Source organism: Mesocricetus auratus, unplaced genomic scaffold (genome assembly GCF_017639785.1).
Source record: "Mesocricetus auratus isolate SY011 unplaced genomic scaffold, BCM_Maur_2.0 contig_6097_pilon_obj, whole genome shotgun sequence".
In the NCBI taxonomy this organism is placed as follows: Eukaryota; Metazoa; Chordata; class Mammalia; order Rodentia; family Cricetidae; genus Mesocricetus; species Mesocricetus auratus.
Window position 1 is genome coordinate 6912 of NW_024433869.1, and position 18675 is coordinate 25586.

An 18675-nucleotide genomic window follows, 5' to 3' on the forward strand; every position below is an offset into this window, starting at 1 on the left:
ATGGCGATCCTGCAAGTGAATTCGACGCATCTGGATCTTTCTCTGATGGAAGGCCTCTCCTCCTGGATTTCATCTGCATTTTCTTATTTTAAGGAATGGGTGGGGGTAGGATCATTTAGCCTAGTTCTCTGCTGTGGAATAGTGTTGATGCTTTGGATGGTGTGTAAGCTCAGAGCCCAAACAAAAGAGACAAAGTGATGGTGGCACAAGCACTTGCTGCCTTAGAACACGGAGCCTCCCCTGACATTTGGTTAACCATGTTAAAGCAATAGGTCGCTGGCCTCCCAGCTCTTGCACCCCACGAGGCTAGTCTCATTGCACGGGATAGAGTGGGTAGGCTTCAGCAGCCCAAGGAGTTGCAAGGCTAAGCACTGCACAGGAGAGGTCTGCGGTATAACGACTTTCTCCTGGGAGATAAGTCATCTTGCATGAAGGTTCTATGTCATGATCTCCTTCCCCCAGAAAAACGACATCGGACTGGTCAGGGCTCTCTCTGGGGATAAGACCCTGGAGAGGAGCTTTGTACATGTTCCGAATTTGCACATGGGGATTTGACCTCTATCTCCACTCCAAAGTTGTGGGTGTCCTATTGCTTCAAAAATAAATGAATAGGGGGAGATGTGAGGAGCCGCCCTCGCTATCGCTATTGCCGTTAGAAGATGGCGCTGACATCTGCTGTCAGTTGGAGTTAACCGTTAGAAGATGGCGCTGACATCTGCTGTCAGTTGGAGTTAACCGTTTAAGCTGTGCCTCTCCCGTGGCGTCATCTGGGGTGATGTGCAAACCACCAATCCCGGCTCTACACGTCTCACTCGGAGCTCCTAGGCTTATATAAGGGGCTGGGTTTCTTAGCTTGGGGTCTCCCTCTAAGAAGCTGATCATCTATCTCTCAAGATGCATTAAAGCTTTACTGCAGAAGGATCCGAGTGTTCTGCGTCGTTCTTGCTGGCGAGACGGTAGCGCGGGACAAACCTGTATGTTGATTTCTCAGAATATTAGGGAATTAACCTACCTCAAGACCCTGCAATACCATTTTAGGCATACACCCAAATGAGGCACATTAATACCATAAGGACATCTGTTCCACTATGTTCACAGCAGCATTATTCATAATAGCCAGATCTTGGAAACAACCTAAATGTCCATCAACTGAAGAATGGATAAAGAAAATGTGGTGCATTTACACAATGGAGTATTACTCAGTGTTAAGAAACAATGACATCCAAAAGTTTGGAGGCAGATGGACATAATTAGGAAAAACCGTCCTGAGCTGGGATTGACATGGGAAGCAACCTTGTTTCTGATTTAAATTTAAAACTAAAAAATAAATTAAAAAATAAAACATCCTAAGTGAGGTAACCTGTGCCCAGAAAAACAAATACAGTATGTACTCACCCATAAGTTGATACCAGACATAAAGCAAGATACTCAGTCTACAACCTACATCTACAATCCCATAGAAGCTAGAATCCTCTTCCAGAAACAGATGGAAGCAGATGCAGAAATCCATAAGTAACCAAGGGACAAAGCTCCTGGAGTACAATTGAAGTATGGGACGAGTGATAATATGAACAAAAGAGTCAAGACCATCATGGGGAAACCCACAGAATCAGCTGACCCAAGTTAGTGAGAGATGACTGTCTATGGCCTGAGAAATGGGGATCCTGCATAAGATCAAACTCTATTCCTTTAATACATGCAACAATGGTGTGGCTGGGACAACATAAGGGGACACTGGCAGTAGCTTCAAGATCTAACTATAATGCACAAACTGACTTAATGGAGCCCATTATATTTGGATATATACCTTGCTTAGCTTAGACAGAGGGGTGTAGGAGATGGGGATGTGGGGAGGTGACTTGGTCCTTTCTCAATGAGATGAAGGAACATACTTAAAAGACTTCCTAGGGGAGGCCTTAGCATATCTGAGGAGCAATGGGAGGTGGGGGGATTGGGAGAAGCAGAAGGAGAGGAAAGAAGGGGGAACTAGGAATAGAACACAAAAATTAAATCCTTTTCAAAATAAAAATGCTAACTAATTATGGATTATGCAAGAGAGTTTCCTGCACACAGCAGTGAGTTGCAATAGATTATACGAATTATAGTAGGCAAGACAGCATGCACAAGACCTGTGCAGGCTCATGGCCAACAGAGTTCCACCAAGAAGAGGGAGTGGCTATAAATACCTACACACATCCTGGAGAGGTTGGCAGTGATCCATGGGAGAAGAATGAATGGTGTTTTTTAAGGGTAGAGTCTTTGCTGGGTTGTCACCTTCCAAACATGTATGTGTAGCACAAATTTTACATCATGAGTATAATGAAGGAATAAAACATGCAGCAGAATAAAGGATGAATTGAAGGCAGGTATGAGAGTAGTTGATGAAGTGTAATATATCAAAAATACATTGTAGAAACAACACAAATTGCAGAAAAACTACAAACTCATGGAAATTGAATGATGCTCAACTGCACCATCCCCGGGACAAACAGTGTTGGTTTTACGGACGCTGTAACGATACGCGACACACAGTTACTGAAAGGGAAGCTAAGTATTTAATTTAGAAAATTACTCACACGATACCAAACCCCGAGAAGCCCAGCAGATCTCAGCTAGCGACTGGACCGGAAGCCGAACTCCAGGAAAAGAGAGCGAGACTTCCTGTGCGCTGTCTTTTATGCCTTCCCCAGTAACGCCCCTAGCCATGCCCAAAAGTGGGCTTGGCTAGTGACGTAGTTCCGCCTACATACGTATACGTCTTTACGTCCAGCCGTATACGTCTTTAGTCCTGCCTAAAGTGGGTGTGGTTAGCGGTGTGGTAAACCGCCCTTTTATTACCTCATCTGTATGCGCCTCTAGTAAGTCACATGTTTAATGGCGACATAGACTTCCTCCTACAATTCCCCTTTTAGTCTAAAAAAGGACAACTAACTTGTGTCCATGAACAAAATGTATCAAACATCTATTCTATCTAAACCTAAACTTATCTTAAAGAAACACCCAAATATGAACACCTCCTTCCAATCCCAACTCTAAAATAATTGAAAACTAACACTAACAGGTGTAATCTTATAATATCAATAGTAGGGAGAGGGGGCGTGGAATTCTCAAAACTACTTCCTGCTGAGATGGGACGATGATAATCTCATGGGGACCTGTGAAAAGAAAATGTTAGTATAACAAAATCTGAGTAGATCAGACAGTCTCAGTATGGCAGGAGATGCTTGATTGAAGTTCCTGACTGGGGTTCTAGTGTTGATTGAAGCTCTTATCTTGAAGCTCTGGTCAGATTGTAGAAGATGTGCTATTTCCGTTCCTTGGTCTGGAGTTGTGTCGAGTGATGTAGTTTCAAGCCAGTTTCAGGATAGTGCTTGTCAGGTGGAGTCAATGATGTGGGGCAATTCAGATGCCTCCAGTCGAATCAGGTGAAGTCAAGGAAGTGGATCCTCATTCTCTTTCGGAAGCAGTTGAAGATTGCTGTCAGGAAATCCCTTGTTCTCTGGAAAACTCAAACATTACTGTTAACAAAGAAATATTTTAACTTTCATATGTATGCATACAAAAGAGGTGACAATAGGGAAGATGGAAAACCTGGAGGAAATTAGACTGTTCAGAAAAAGAAATCCATAGATAACAGTCCCTCATTTTATTTCTTCTGTCTTATATCAATGGCTCTTTGATATAATACAGAAATTCTGAATTGTATTTAAATAATATGCTTGGGTTTAGAGTAGGAGAGCCAATCCAACTCCAAAGCCAGCTTCAGTTAAATGAATGGGAACTGAGGTATGTGAAGAAATAAAGATAAAAGTGTACTATGAAAAAGCAATATAGAGAGATTTAGACTTTGATACCACACAGTGCTGTTTGTTTGATGGTCCTCAGGGTAGCTATTCATTCTTCTACAGGAATCCATATGTCCAGTATTCTTTGCTGAGTTTACCTGTGAAGACAAAAACAAAACACTTCTCTTTCCTTTTAGGAGGTCACTTTACCCATGGTGGACTATGAATTTGTAGATGGGCTGTTATCTTCCTCCTCCTGATATAATTGATTCATCCTCTGGAGCTAATGTATTATCCAGTGCCGTATTATTTACAATGGGCAGTGGATCTTCTAATTGTCCTGGGAGAGGCTGTCCTCCACTGTCACTGGGAATGACCGGATAATCTTCTCTTCGGGGCTCCATGGAGCCCGGAAGCCCGTTTCCCTGCTGTAAAGATCTACCTTGTCTGTCTATTGTGGAAAAGCATTCATCAGTCCAATGGCGCCCCTTCCCACACCTCCTGCATAGACCAGGAGGCTTAGGCCTTCTGTTTGATACATTCCTGGTAAAAGCATTATTTCTAGGAATGCGTTGTCTACAGTTCCTACTAAGATGTCCTATTCTACCACAGTTAAAGCATTTTGCATCTTTACGCCTATTTAAATTCTTTGAGATTGCCTTCCCTACCCATGCCTCTATATCATCACAGGTAGGGTATTTGGCATCCTGGTGCCTCCTCAAACCTGTAGAAATAGCTTCACCTACCCAAGCTCCTGTATCCTGACTTTTACATTCCAGGTTCGCTGTATGCAGAACCCATTCCTCCAATGGCGCTGATCTTATTTTTAATGGCCAAATTACCTGCCTGCATTGAGGATTCGCGTTCTCATACGCCAAAGATTCTATAAGAAGACGCCTGGATTCTGGGTTCGCTACCTGTACCTCTACTGCTCTGGATAATCTCTCTAAAAATTCAGTGAACCTTTCCCTTGGGCCCTGTAATACCTTGGTGTAGGGTTGCATTATCTCTCCTGTTTCACAAACCTTATCCAAGGCATTTAAAGCAGCTGTACGGCACAAAGACAACATGTGCTCATCATATGCAGATTGAACCTGCGTGTCAGCGTAAGGACCCTCCCCAAGAATCTTGTCTTGGGGTACTTCATGACCGTTCTGCAATTCCTGAATCTCAATTGCTTTTGCTTCTTGCCTCCACAAAGCTCTCCATTGAATTTGGCAAGAATTTTCGAGTACTGCAGAGGCTAATTGGGCCCAGTCTTTTGGGGTTACTTTATTTACAGTAGCCCATGAGGTTAGGAGCTCTCTGACAAAGGGAGAATGAAGACCATACATGACAATGGCCTCCTTAATATTTTTTAGATCCTTCATCTGTATAGGCTCCCAGTGATAAGCAATGGGACCATTTGATTGTTTTTTCGTTGCTGGTTTTTCTGATACAGATACTGGAAAAACCATAGGGGAACGCATAGCAACCTTAGGGAAATCATTCCGGCATTTGAGAAGCTTTGGGAAACTCCTGTCCTGACCTGTTGCCTGTATTTCTGATTCTGAAGTATCAGATTGAGCGTCTTCTAAATCCTGCAGTCTATTCATCATTGTTTCTCTGAGCTCTTGAAGTTCTTGGGACAAATGATTTTCTAAGGATGTCATGGAATCTTTCATTTTTTACATTCATCATTTACATGTGATTCCAAATTTCTAATATTCTCATCCTTAGCAAGTACCTCAATAGCATGTAAACTGCCTTCTACAAATGATATTCTATCAGTTAGTTTACCATTGCTCTCAGACATGGAACAATTCTTTTCTGCTAGCATTTCAATTTTATGTTCCAGTCTTTGTAATTTGCTAGTGAAATCATCAAACATGGAACCGTGTTTGTCGTTAAATGTTTCCACATTATGTTCCAATTTTTCAATTCTATCTATGGAACACATTTTTCCTGAAAATAATTCAATTTTGTGTTCCGTCTCTTTAAACCTGTTCGTCAGACCTACATTATCATTTTTAATATCCTGAATATTTTCTACCAACCCTTTCTTACTCTCCTGCAATGAATTTTGCATTTCCTGAATCCTTTGTATTAAGATTTCAAAACTATCCTGCGATGACTGCATGACCTGTATAAGTTTATTCCTATTTTTGAGCCATTTCATTAACAAAATTATATTGATTATGAAGCTAATAATCACCATCATGGGTAGGAAGCACCTTTCAGGTAGGTCCTCAACCCTTTCTAAAATCCCATCCATACAAAAAACAAGAAAATTCTTAACATCCTGCATCATAGTGTTAGCTGTTGACATTGTATAAAGCAGTTACGTTTGTTACCAATGGAGTAATTCAGGCCGAAATCAACAGGCTGCCAGCGAAAGAGCACGTGGCCGGAGTCAGCTGGCCGCCAGTAAAACAGCACGTGGCCGCGAGAGAAACCTTGGAATTCGCCTAACCTTACCGGCAGGTAGAAGGTGCTGGTTCCTGGCGGCAGGAATCGTGCCTTGCCGAGCGAAGTAGTGAGGAACTTAGCGAAAGGAGAGTCCACGTGTGCCTGGTCGGGCCGAGAGAAGCCCTGGGTCCCGATTCCAATCCCGCTCCGACACCAAACTGTTGGCTTTACGGACGCTGTAACGATACGCGACACACAATTACTGAAAGTGAAGCTAAGTATTTAATTTAGAAAATTACTCACACGATACCAAACCCCGAGAAGCCCAGCAGATCTCAGCTAGCGACTGGACCGGAAGCCGAACTCCAGGAAAAGAGAGCGAGACTTCCTGTGCGCTGTCTTTTATGCCTTCCCCAGTAACGCCCTAGCCATGCCCAAAAGTGGGCTTGGCTAGTGACGTAGTTCCGCCTACATACGTATACGTCTTTACGTCCAGCCGTATACGTCTTTAGTCCTGCCTAAAGTGGGTGTGGTTAGCGGTGTGGTAAACCGCCCTTTTATTACCTCATCTGTATGCGCCTCTAGTAAGTCACATGTTTAATGGCGGCATAGACTTCCTCCTACAAACAGGAAATAAAAAAGAAATTAAAGACTTCCTCGAATTCAATGAGAATACATACCCAAACCTATGGGACACTTTGAAAGCAGTGCTACGTGGGAAGTTCATAGCACTAAGTGCCCACACGAAGAAACTGGAGAACAGCTATACCAGAGAATTGACAGTACAGCTGAAAGCTCTAGAACACAAAGAAGCAAACTCCCCCAGGAGGAGTAGACAGCCAGGAAATAATCAAATTGAGGGCTGAAATCAATAAAGTAGAAACTAGGAAAACAAGGAAGAGTTGGTTCTTTGAGAAAATCAGCAAGATAGACAAACCTGTGTCCAAAATTACCAAATAGCAGAGAGTGAACATGCAAATTAACAAAATCAGAAATGAAAAGGGGGACTAACAACAGACTCTGAGGAAATCCAAAGAATCATTAGGTCATACTTTGAAAACCTGTACTCCACAAAATTCAAAAATTTAAAGGAAATGGACGACTTCCTGGATATATATCACTTGCCAAAACTAAATCAAGAACAGATAAGCAATTTAAATAGACCTATAACCCCTATGGAAATAGAAGCAGTCATCAAAAGTCTCCCTAACAGAAAAAGCCCAGGTCCAGATGGCCTCAGTACAGAATTCTACCAGAAATTCAAAGAACAGCTTATACCAATTCTTCTCAAAGTATTCCACACAATAGAAGCAGAAGGTCTTTGCCAAACTCTTTCTATGAGGCTTCAATAACCTTGATCCCCAAGCCACACAATGATACAACTAAGAAAGAAAACTTCAGACCAATATCCCTCATGAACATTGATGCAAAAATACTCAAAAAAATACTGGCAAATAGGATCCAAGAACACATCAAAACAATCATTCACCACGATCAAATAGGTTTCATCCCAGGGATTCAGGGATGGTTCAACATACGAAAATCCATCAACGTAATCCACCATATAAACAAGCTGAAAAACAAAAATCGCATGATCATCTCACTAGATGCTGAAAAATTCTTTGACAAAACCCAACACCCCTTCATGATAAAGGCCTTGGAGAGATCTGGGATAACAGTGACATACTTAAACATAATAAAAGCTATATACAGTAAACCAACAGCCAACATCAAACTAAATGGACAGAAACTCAATGCAATTCCTCTAAAATCAGGAACAAAACAAGGCTGTCCACTCTCCCCATATCTGTTCAACATGGTACTTGAAGTTCTAGCTATTGTCATACGACAACAAAGGGGGATCAAGTGGATAAAAATTGGGAAGGAACTTTCACTGTTTGCAGATGATATGATAGTTTACATCAATGACCCAAAGAACTCTACCAGGGAACTCTTACACCTGATTAACACCTTCAGAAAATTGGCAGGCTACAAGATCAACTCAGGAAAATCAGTAGCCCTATTATATACAGATGATAAAAGGGCTGAAAAAGAATTTAGAGAGACATCACCCTTTACAATTGCTACAAACAACATAAAATAACTTGGGGTAACGCTAACCAAACAAGTGAAAGACCTGTATCGCAAGAATTTTGAATCTTTAAAGAAAGAAATTAAAGAAACCCTCAGAAAATGTAAAGATCGCCCATGCTCTTGGATAGGTAGCATCAATGTAATAAAAATGGCAATCCTGCCAAAAGCAATCTACAGATTCAATGCAATCCCCATTAAAATCCCAGCACAATTCTTCACACACCTTGAAAGAACAATAATCAATTTTGTATGGAAAAACAAAAGACCCAGGATAGCCAAAACAACCCTGTTCAACAAGTCAACGTCTGGAGGCATCACCATCCCTGACTTCAAGCTCTATTATAGAGCTATAGTCCTGAAAACAGCTTGGTATTGCCACAAAAATAGACAGGGAGACCAATGGAATAGAAGTGAAAACCCGGATATTAACCCACACACGTACGAACATCTGATCATTGAAAAGAAGCTAAAAATATACAATGTAATAAAGAAAGCATCTTCAACAAATGGTGCTGGCATAACTGGAGGCTGGCATGTAGAAGAATGCAGAAGAATCCATGTTTATCACCATGCACAAAACTTAAGTCCAAATGGATCAAAGACCTCAACATAAATCCAGCCACACTGAACCTCTTAGAAGAGAAAGTGGGTGGTGCCCTTGAACGAATTGGTACAGGAGACAGCTTCCTGAACATAACACCACTAGCACAGACAGTGAGATCAATAATTAATAAATGGGACCTCCTGAAACTGAGAAGCTTCTGTAAAGCAAAAGGCACAGTCAGCAAGACAAAAAGACAGCCCACCGAATGGGAAAAAATATTCACTAATCCCACATCTGACAGAGGGTTGATCTCCAAAGTTTACAAAGAACTCAAGAAACAAGTCTCCAAAACATCAAAGGATCCAATTAAAAAGTGGGCTGCAGAACTAAATAGAGAGTTTTCAATAGAGGAGTCTAAAATGGCCGAGAGGCACTTGAGGAAGTGCTCTACATCCTTAGCCATCCGGGAAATGCAAATCAAAACAACTCTGAGATACCATCTCACTCCTGTCAGAATGGCTAAAATCAAAAACACCAACGACAATTTATGCTGGAGAGGATGTGGTGAAATGGTAACACTCCTCCCTTGCTGGTGGGAGTGCCAACTGGTTCAGCCACTTTGAAAATCAGTAGGGAGATTCCTCAGAAAAATGGGAATAAACCTACCACAAGACACAGCAACTCCACTCTTAGGCATATATCCAAAAGATTCCCATTCATACAGCAAAGATGTCTGTTCCACTATGTTCATAGCAGCATTATTTGTAATAGCCAGAACTTGGAAGCAACCTAGATGTCCCTCAACTGAAGAGTGGATAGATAAAATGTGGTACATTACACAATGGAGTACTATTCAGCAGGAAAAAACAATGGAATCCTGAGATTCACAGGCAAATGGATTACACTAGAAGAGACCATCCTGAGTGAGGTAACCCAGTCACAAAAAGAGAAACATGGCATGTACTCTCTCATATATGGATTTTAGACTTAGGTCTGGGGAGTGACAGCCTACAATCCCATGGCCAGAGAATCTGGGAAACAGAAACTTCATTTACTGGCTGATCGAAGAAGAGGCAGACTCCCTCAGTTAAGTACTGAGCTGAACTCAAGAAAGCCAGTAACAGAGAGGGTGGATTGATGACCAAAGGGATTAAGACTGGGCTGGTTTAACCCCCAGAAACAGCTGACCTGACAAAGGTTAACTCTTGAATCCCAGACTGATCAAGACCCCTTGAATGTGAGTGTCAGTGAGGAGGCCTAGGTTATCTATTGAGCCTTGGGCAGCAGATCAGTACCCATCCCGAGTATACACACGGAGTTTGGACTCCCATCCAACAATGTGAGTTGCATTCTCTCCCTGAACTCTTGGGGAAGGGTCTAGGCCCTGCCCTATATGTAATGACAGTCTATGGACACCCCCATGTAGGTCCTCACCTTCCTCGGGAAATAAGGGGATAATGGGGGGGTTCGGGGGAGGGCACAGGAGGAGGGGAGGGAAAGGGAGAGGGCCCTGGAACTGACTTGTGAATCAACCTTGTTTCTTATCTAAATTTAAACTGAAAAATAAATAAATAAATTAATTAAAATTAAAAAAATATACTGTAGAAAATTCTCAATAAACTATTTAACTTAAGCAGAAAAGACATTACTCTGGGAAATGTGCCTGTCTAATGATCTAGCTCTTATTCTTTAAGAAAAATGAGTATTAAGGATAACTAATACTCAAGGAATCACAGAAAGTCTTAGGATAAAAAGAAATATAAATATTAACCAAATATTTATATCTTATAGATATATATTATGATGATATATGTGCAGGGATAAAAATTCAATTTGAGATTAGTTTTCCTCACAGCATTGTCAATAATAGACACATACATGAAAATTAAGAGTCCATCAAAGGTTAATTGGGTAAGCCAACTATTGTAAATACTAACAATTGTGTGTAGATAATCAGAGTATTTATCATTAATCACTTAACATCAGTAGGACATGGTAGCTTATGTTTTTGCTTTAATTCCAGAAGTCTGGAAGTAAAGTAAATCACAGCATGAACTTGGTATTAGCCTGGGCTACATATTCCCTGCCTCAAAATACAATACATATTCACAGAGTAATAAATTTTACAAATTCAGAGAACTTCTATAAGTTCAGAGAATTTAAACTAGTATTATAAACAGTTACATAAGGATATATCAAATATATGACTAGGGAGAATATTCATGTGTCCTAAATGTGATTATATACTACTGCTAGAATCAGGAAATTTTCATCTCACTGTTTAAGAAATTAATACAAAATAGGCTTTGTAAATAAGGACTTATGTGATTTGACTGGAATTCTTTAATTTCCTATTGTTGATGTTTTCTTATTGGTCACAAGTCAGAAATTTCAAGGTTCAGCCTAAAATACATGTTTCAGAATGAGTATGTGTAATTCCCACATTTGAAAATATCCAGTTAGATTAAATACAATTTTAAGAATGAGATGTGTTTACTGCAAACATTTAAAAATACTCAAACATATCCTGAACAAAACTATGGATGATAATAGGAATCCTGAAAATTTTGACATACAGTGATGTTGAAACAGTACCAGTCTCTGGGTGATCCTTTGTCTGTACACACTTTAGAGGTAATATGAACAAATGTGAGTTTTCTTATTTGTCTTAGTGTTAATGGGTATGAAACTTGTAGATTCAAACACAACACATACACACTGCCACTGAGCTTCAACAACCAAAGTAAACCCTGCATTTCAGGTAAACTAAGTGCAAATTTTCCCGCTGGTTTCAAAAGTGTGCAATTAGTATGAATTATCCCCATTATCTCTTGTCACACTTTGCTTGCTGGTATGCACTGAATCTATTCAGTACAGAGCTTTAATCGTAGTATTCTGCAGATGATCTCCATCTCCCAAACTCATAGTAAAATTCTCGGTGTTCATACAGTGCCTCATGCCTCATGCAGCTAGAAGAAGCAGTAACTAGGCACTGCCCATGGCCCTGATGCCACACACAGAACACTGTCATCTGGCCTTTCCTGACATTGTAGACTGCAAATGCTCTGAAATGTTTAGCCAAAATCAACTTTCCTCTATCAAGTTGACTTCTCAGATATCATCTCTGCAGTGAGGAAACTTGATTGACATGGGAAATTGGTACCCTACCAGCAATTCTATAATAAAATTGGCCATGGGTTCATTAGACTTCAGGAACTTATTCATGGCCATAGGAAAGAATCTAGAGCTACAGGTTACAGAAGGCCCAGAAGAAGATCATCCTAATGAGACCTTCTGATGTGAGCTCATAATACTAGAATGTCCATAAATATGCAGACATCAAGGGCTGTAATGGTGAGGTTTCTGGTGTTATTAAATACTCTTCCTGAGACTTGGCCAGAAGCATCCATATTACATTCTTTCAATGAATTTGGATCCATTCTCTGAAATGTTCATTGATGTGGAATTAAAAATCGAGGGATTTAGTGGATGAAATATTTTGCAAATCATTACCCTCAAGGCTGTAACTTTGCTGTTCTTCTTGGTTTTAGCAGAGTTTACAAAGTTATTCAAGGTTTAAAAAGTTGGGCATGAGAGATCCCATGTCTTGCCAACCCATCAATGCTTGAGGAGAGTGGGAGAACTGGCCGTGAACTCATAACAACATAAGGAAAGGAGAGCAGCAGTACGCCTCTCCCTGTCTGCCACCATCTGCAACACTCAGGAGAGTAGACCTCACCCCTCACCTGGGCAGAAACATAGAGCTGAACCTGCTGGCACAGGTGTGGGGGAGAACTGCCCCCATATGTTTTCTAGCAGCATGAATCCAAGAGAGCTAACCCTAAGGTCATAAGGGTTGGAGAGCAGCCCCTGTCCCCCACCTGTTGAAAGAATAATCAGGGGATATATTATACTTCTATGGGGCAGTACAATAAAGCCAGTTCTTGTGGTAGAGCCAGCCCTGTATCTGAGAGCATGGGAGGACTGTCCCCATTACTCATCTGTAACATGGCAGCTTTGGCAAGGGAGAGGTGTCCTTTACTTATACCCCAACCCATACTCCCAGGCCATAAATTCCCCAGGCAACAGTAGAGGTGGCCCTGCTCTTCATCAGCTGCAGCACTCTAGAGATAGGCCCCTATACTAAACCTTGACAACACAGTAGAGCTACCCTTGAAGATTTGCATGTGGGAGATCTGACACTGGGGACTTGGAAGCAATAGAACTGGTCCTGCCCTGTGTTCATCACTACAAGTGGTCAAATTGCCAGGACAACACAGGAAAGCTTACCCTGCTGGTGAGTACAGGCGAGAGCTGGGAAGCTGACCAACCTTGCAACTATACAGGCCCAGTACCAGTCATATGGATGGCTCAATCCATCATCCAACCCATGTGTGACCTACTGGGACAACTGAAGGGACCAGTCTTGCAGAACCCAATCTGCAGAATTTCCACAACACAGAAAATCAGCAGGACAATAAAGATTGATTCCACTGACAGCCCAGCATTGATAGTGTAGCAGAAACCAGAGGCCTCAATCCAGACCTATGACTTTGCAACAAATATTTGCAAGTAAACATATAAGGATCAAGGATTTTGGTCATGGATGAGGGATTTGAAAATGAATTTTTTACCTAGCTATTTCTTTTGGTAGTTGACTGATTTTTTCATTCTGATTCTCCAAATGCTGTGTCAATGTTTGAAATGTTTTATTCTGAAAAAAGTACATATATGCACATTTTAATTATATGTATGATATTAAATATATCGATGGCAAAATCTCTTTAACCCAAAACTCAGTGATCATTATGGAAGAGGAGAGGTAAAGATTGTTAAGTGTGCAAGGCAGTGGATTATGCAAGAGTGTTTCCTGGACACAGCAGTGCAGTAGCTTATATGAATTCACAGCAGGTGAGATAGCATGCAGAAAACCTGTGCAGGCTCAAGGCCAACAGAGTATCACCAAGAAGAGGGAGGGCCTATAAATACCAACACACAACCAGTGATCCATGGGAGAAGGATAAATAATGTTCTTTAAGGGTAGAATCTTTGCTGGGTTTCCACCTTCCAAACATGTATGTGTATCACAAATTTTTTTTCTGGATAAGCCACTGTAGAAGAAAGTGTTACTTTATTTTTTTGTACATGTTTTTTTGCATATTTTTATTTTAATTTTATATAGCTTGTTTTACATGTCAATCCCAGTTCCCTCTCCCTCCCCTCCTCCCGCACTCCCCTTCCCCCCACCCTCCCACGCTATTGCCAAATCCTTCCACATAGGGGATATCTAGAGTCTGTCATTTCACTCTGGGTAGGGTCCAGGTACTCCCCTAAGAGTCCAGGCTGAGAGAGTATCCCTCTTTGTGCTATAGGCACAGATGACTGTTTGTATTCCAGGGATAGACACTGATCCACAGCTTAGGGCCCCATAGGTTGCCCAGGCCTTCTCGCTGACCCTCATATTTGGGGGTCCAGATCAGTCCCATACTGGCCTCCCCACTGTCGGTCTGGGGTCCAAGAGCTCTCCCCTGTTCAGATCAGCTGTCTCTGCTGGTTTTGCCAGCCCAATCTTTGCCAATTTGCTCATCACTCTTCTCTCTCTGTCACTGGGTTCGTCTTGATGTATTTTCCCTTTGATGAATATGAAGTGTCCTTCTTCATCTCTTTTGATTGATTTTACTTTGAAGTCTAATTTGTTAGATATTAGGATTGCTACACCCGCTTGTTTCTTGGGACCGTTTGATTGGAAGATCTTTTCCCAACCCTTTACTCTGAAATAACGTATGTCTTTGATGTTGATATGTGTTTCTTGTATGCAGCAGAAGGAAGGGTTCTGTCTTCGTATCCATTCTGCTAGTCTGTGTCTTTTTATAGGCAAGTTGAGGCCGTTGACATTGAGGGATATTAATGACCATTGATTGATGATCCTTGTTTGTGCTTGATTTATTGTTAGTGAAGTTATTTTGTGTAGTTTCTCCTCCCTTTTTCTTTTGGTGCTTTGTAAAGTGGGATTATATATTGCCTGTGTCTTTGTGAATGTAGTTATCTTCCTTGGATCTAGGTTTTCCTTCTAGCATTTTCTGTAGAGCTGGATTCATGAATATGTATTGTTTAAATCTGGCTTTGTCATGGAATATTTTGTTTTCTCCATCTATGGTAATTGAGAGCTTTGCTGGATATAGTAGTCTGAGTTGGCAGCCTTGTTCCCTTAGCGTTTGTAGGACATCTGTCCAGGATCTTCTGGCTTTCATCGCTTCCATTGAGAAGTCAGGTGTAATTCGGATAGGTCTGCCTTTGTATGTTACTTGGCATTTTTCTTTAGCTGCTCTTAATATTTTCTCTTTACTCTGTAGGTTTGATGTTTTGATTATTATATGGCGAGGTGACTTCTTTTTCTGGTCGAGCCTATTTTGTGTTCTGTAAGATTCTTGTATTTTCATAGGCATATCTTTCTTTAGGTTAGGGAAGTTTTCTTCTATGATTTTGTTGAATATGTTTTCTGTACCTTTGAGTTGTATTTCTTTGCCTTCTTCTATACCTATTATTCTCAGGTTTGGCTTCTTCATGGTGTCCCATATTTCCTGGATATTTTGTGTTAAGGATTTGTTGGTTTTGACATTTTCTTTGGTTGATGACTCTATATCCTCTAATGAATCTTCAACAGCTGAGATTCTCTCTTCTATCTCTTGTATTCTATTGGTGATACTTGCATCTGTAGTTCCTGATCGTTTACCCAGCTTTTCTATTTCCAGCATCCCTTGATTCTGTGTTTTCTTTATCGTTTCTATTTCAGCTTTCAATCCTTCAACTGTTTGAGTTGTTTCCTTAATTTTTTTGGTTGTTTTTTCTTGGTGCTCTTTAGATTCTTTGAGAGATTTGTGTATTTCTTGAATTTTTCCCCCATTTCATGGATTTTTTTGTTTGTTTATTCTTCTATTTCTTTAAGGGATTTCCTCGTTTCTTCTTTGAGGGTCTCCATCATCTTCATGAAATAATTTTTAAGGTCTGTCTCCTCTTCTTTGTCTATGTAGTGCTTTTCAGGTCTTGCTGGTGTTGGATCCCTAGATTCTGGTGGGGTCATGTTGGTCTTTCTATTGCTGAGTGAGCTCTTATTCTGTCTTCTTCCCATCTCTTCTTCCAGTGGGTGCTGGTGGGGTCTTTCCATCTCCACTGTTCTCCTTCCTTCCTGAAGCTGAAGCTGGGGATGCTGACACGGAGTTTGGGGCCTGGAAGGGCTGATGTCTTCCCTGAAGCTCGACTGGCTGGGGTTGTGGTCTTGGAAATGCTGATGTCTTTGCTGTGTGGGCGGGTCTTCTGGATGCCAGGAGTGGCCCCGAAGATCAAGGGATCAATTAGATTCTGAACTATACTGTGAATGATCATAGGAAACCTGAACATTTTGACATACTTTGATTTTGAAAGTGTACCAATCTTTGGGTGGCCCTTTGTTTGTACATACTTTAGAGGTAATATGAACAAATATGAGTTTTCATATTTGTCTTAGTGTTACTGTGTATCAAACGTATAGATTCAAACACACAACAGACACACACACCTCCACTGAGCTTCAAAATCCAAAAAATATGCATTTCAGGTAAACTAAGTGCAGAACTCTCCCTCCAGTTTCAAAAGTGTGCAATTAGTTTGCATTATACAAATTGTCTCTTGTCACAGCTTACTTGCTGGAATTTATTCAATCTATTCAGTATCGTGTTTTCATCAGAGAACTCTGCAGACGTTCTCCATCTCCCAAAATGATGGTACTATTCTGAGGGCTCCTACAGAGACTCATTCCTCATGCAGCTAGAAGAAGCAATAGCTAGAGGCTGCCCCATGGTCCTGATGACACAGACAAAACTCTATCATCCATCATTTCCTGTTAGGGTAGATTAGAAATCGTCTGAAATATTTAGCCAAAACCACTGTTTCTCTATCAAATTGTCAGATGGCATCTCTGCAGTGAGCAAACGTGATTGACATGGCAAGTGGGTACCACTTCATCACTGCTCCAAGAAAAGTGGCCCTGGGCTAAGCAGACTTATGGAACTTATGCAAGGGCAAATTAAAGAATCTGGAGCTATAGTTTACAGAAGGCCCAGAATAAGATCAGTCTAATGAGTCTTTCTAATGGGAGGTCACAAAACCAGAATGTGCATAAAAAAGCAGACATCAAGGGCTCTCATCAAGAGGTTTCTGGTGGTATTAAATACTCTTCCCAAGAGTCAACTGGAAGCATCCACATTACATTATGTCAAGGCATTTGGATCCATTCTCTGAAAAGTTCATTGATGTGAAATTAAAAATAGCGGGATAGTTTATAGAGTTGTGGAAATACTTTACAAATCATTACCCTTAAGGCTGTGACATTGTTATTATTAATGTTTTTAGCAGAGTTTGCAGGGATATTCAAGTGTAAAAAAGTTGGGAATACCTGGATCCACCCATCAATGCTTGAGGAGAGTGGGAGAACTGTCCCTCAGGCCATAAGGGCATAAGGACAGGAGAGCAGCAGTCCATGTCTCCCTAACTCTGGGCATCTGCAAAGCTCAGGGGAGCAGACCTCGACCCTCCTCTAGGCAGCAAAATGGAGCTGAACCTGTTGCCAGAGGTGTGGGTGAGAACTACCCATATTATTTACCTAAGAGCAAGAATGGTAGTGAGCTAGCTCTGAGGTCATAGGGGTGAGACAGCAACCCCTGTCCCCCACCAGCTGAAAAATTATGCAGGAGATGTTCTGCAAATCCACTGGGCAGTACAATAAAGCCAATGCTTTTGGCAGAGCCATCTCTGTATCTGTGAGCAAGGGAAAACTCTCCCTGTTACTCATTTATAAAATGACGAATTGAACAGTAGTGAGATGCCCTTTACTTCTGCTCCAAACACACATTGCCAAGCCCATTATTGCCCCAGCCTTCAGTATAGGAGGTCCTGCCCCTCGTCAGCTGCAGCACTCCAGAGCCAGACCCCTATGCCACACCTGAACAACATGGTAGAACAGCTGCTGCAGGTGTGGGTGGGGGAGATCTGACACAGTGTACTTGAAAGTAGGGGAATTGGTCCTGTCCTTTGCTCAGCACTGCAAGGGGTGAACATTCCAGAACAACACAGTCATATCACTGTGCTGGTGAGTATAAAGGAGAGCTAGCAATCTGAAAAACCCTGCAAATACCTAGGCCCAGAACCAGGCATATGAGTTGACCCACCCAAGCTTCCACATCATCTGTCATCTACTGGGACCCCAACCTGCATGATCTCCACAACAGAGTAAGCCAGCAGGATAATAAAGAGTGGTTCCTCTGACACCCAGCATCAACAGCATAGCTGAAACCAGAGGCCTTGAAACAGACCAATGACTCTGTTCAATGAACACTTACTTGCAAGTAAAGATATATGGGGAAAGGAGTCTGGTCATGGACGAATGATTTGAAAAATGAATTCCTTACCTAGTTATTTCTTTTTCTAGTTCACTGATGGCTTTTTTCCCATCCTCCAACCTACATGTCAATGATTGAATTACTTCATTCTGGAAATAAAGTACATATATGTATTCATATATATATATATATATGAATATATATATTTTAAAGAATTGTATGATTTTAAATGTATCTTTATCACAGCCTCTCTTCTCAAAAGTCAGTGAGGACTATGGAAGAGGAGATGTAAAGATTGCAAGAGTACAAGACAGTGGATTATGCAAGAGTGTTTCCTGAATACAGCAGCACAGTACCTTCTATGAATTCACAGCTGTTCAGATAACATGCAGAAGACATGTACATGCTCATGGCCAACAGAATTTAAACAAGGAGGGGAGTTGGCTACAAATACCCACCCCTAGCCAAGAGAGGTTGGCATTAATCCATG